The sequence below is a fragment of the Pinus tabuliformis genome, chromosome 8 (genome assembly GCF_031772625.1).
Source record: "Pinus tabuliformis cultivar Carrire ecotype Pingquan chromosome 8, CPIR1, whole genome shotgun sequence".
NCBI classification, from domain to species: domain Eukaryota; kingdom Viridiplantae; phylum Streptophyta; class Pinopsida; order Pinales; family Pinaceae; genus Pinus; species Pinus tabuliformis.
Genome location: NC_142294.1, coordinates 116760572 through 116763429, shown reverse-complemented (window position 1 = coordinate 116763429; position 2858 = coordinate 116760572).

The window sequence follows — 2858 nt, the reverse complement described above, 5'->3', positions numbered from 1 at the left end:
TTGAAAGAATGTGACAACAAGCCTTAAGCAATGTATTGTAGTAAAGAAACCATAATTGTGTTCACAGTCTACAAGTGTTTACAACTAGTTTACAAGCAAATTTTCAAAACTTCTAGCTTAGCCTTAAACAGAAAAAGGATGGTAAAACCATACCTATTCTACTCTTACTCCATAAGCAAGATGCATCCTTAGTCAATCTAATCCATAGAGGAATACTTATAGGAGAGCTGAGTCAAATGACTAATTAGGGTTTGAGGATACTTGCATAAATTAATCCAAAAACAACCCTTGAGTTTGTCACAATTTTTTTCCAATAAACACAGGAAATTCCTTTAATATTCATGATTAATGCACCAAACAATTCTTAAGAAGGTGATAAAAGAATTTAGGACAATGCCAATGAATATTGCTTAAATAATGAGCCTCTAAATATTTTTAAGAAGATGAAAATATATACTATGTAATTCCTATCCATGGAGCATGAAAATACTACCGAAAGTATCACATTTTAGACCTCCTTAGGCAAGGTCGTAGATTCTGATGTTATCAGTAAGCCATTTCCAAATTTCAAATCATTCACTACATGAGTATGTTTCCCAAACCAAGCCCAACCAGTGAGTCTGTAACAAGATTCAAAAGCCAAAAAAAATTAGATAGAAGGCCTCCCAAGGAGACTGGTCGCAGAGAAAGTGGTAACAAATCCGTAGGTTTGATTACTTCTTCGCTTGGATGATTAATGATGTTCTGAGATGTGGAGCAAAATTTTAGCCCTTTAACCAATGTGAATTCTTTGCAAGGATTGTACCAATGCCAATGATACCCTTAAACAACCTTTGTTGTTACACAGTTTGTGTCTTTTCTTGAGATGAGATACTTATGTTTAAGGCTGAAACCTTATTCTAAAGCTCACTTCTAAATATATACTTGGATCATTTGCTCAACATTTGACCACAAACATAGGAATGTAAAATTTGTTGCACTATAATATTAGCCCTTCAATTCCAATATATTCACCTACAATAAGAGGTCGTAGAAATGCACAAGACAATGAAACCCTCATCCAAGGATAATGAACCATAAACCCTTGCTAATTCAAGCCTCTCTTTAGATATGTCCCTTCTCCATAAGACCGAAAAAATTAGAGTGATATCACCTAATTAATGAGTGTTAAATGCATGCCTTAGAGGTGAAATAGCATGTCCTTTTATAGATTTTGAAGGACACATGTTTGGCCAGACAACAAGATGAATCATGGGAGTGAAAACATTTGATTTTAAATTTAAATTTTGGGCCCAAATCAAGGCCGACTTGGAGGGAACAAAGTCAATATTTTCACTTTACAATTTGAGCCACAAAACCCTAGCCAAATATGGGTTTCCAACAATATTTTAAATCTTCTTGATAGATACTTTTATTCCTTGCTTTCCACATAATTTTTCTTGGTTTCCTTAGTCAATTTGAAATTCCACATTAGATACCCTTGGGGTTTTGGACCACAAGGAGGGTGCACCATATTTCGAAGGGCATATTTTGCAAACCATTAGGAGCCACGAGGCATCCATATCTTGTTGGAAACGGCAAGACGAGGAGCATCAACTAACAATGGTCACAAAGACAAATGCGTCGGTCTTCTTCATCAAAGATATTCAACAAGTACAAGGATATTTGGAGCTTCAAGGGATTCTTGGAGTTTCTAGTGATTTTGAGCTTTAATTAATTCAAATCAGACAAATATGAAGAGTGTTCAAAACCCGATGTTGGCATCAATGAAAACACCATTCAACTATCTCTCGCTTTTCCATTGATGGCAACACATATACACCCCCTGCGATCACTACTCCCTCTTACTCCATACCTCTAATCTTCCTAACATGTTTTCTCTCCCCCTTTGACATCAATGGCAAAGGGTGACTCCCCCTGACAATCTTCCTACTTCTATTTACCTGTAACATATTGTTGCTCCCTCTGACGAAATGCCTTTTTTTTCATTTCTGCAAGATGTTTGTCTTCCTTTAATTTCTTCTCTTCCTTAATTCTTGTTGCAATAAACAACCTATCTCCCCTTGACATGTTATGCTTCACATATATTCCCATAGTTGATTCTAACTTTCTATATGTATCAATGACATGGGTCCTTTTGCAATTATGTCCTTAACTTTGCTTGACAAAACTACAACTCCACTGAAACTGCCATAATGCTGAATTTTGTTCTGAATATTTATTCATATTTGTCAATTGTCAACCTATCAAAAGGATAGATATTTAAAAGTATAAATGTTGCTACATAGAATCCCCCTCTTCAATGTTTACAGGGAGTCAACATGTTGGATTCTTCATAATAATGTATGAACCAACTCTTCGGTCGGATCATCCTGAACTTGTTGATTCATCGTGACCTATTACCTTTACAAAACCTGAAAGCATGGTTGCAGAGACTTTTTCATTCACTTGATATTATTTTATTTTCTTTCTTCTCCAAACCTTCTTGTACCTGGTGTTAGGGATGAAGGATTCCATCTTGAACCTGCAATTGCGAGCTATATGCCCATAGTTATGGAATTTGTAACATTCAATTTTGGATCTGAATGTTAGGGCAAATGACATATTCTTCATGTTTGCACAGTCATTTTGAAACCCGTCTCACGATCCTACAAACTTGCTTCTAGGGTTTTGATAATGTCTTTGATGATAATCCCTGTAATACATATTGCAATCCTTGGCCATATTCCTGAAGTTAGAACATGAAAAAATAGTGACCATTAAACATGCTAGGCTACCTCGATTTGTTGTCACATCCTAAAGATATTCTAAAGGAATTCCCTCTTAGAGGAGGTATAACAATGTTTGGATCCTTGTTC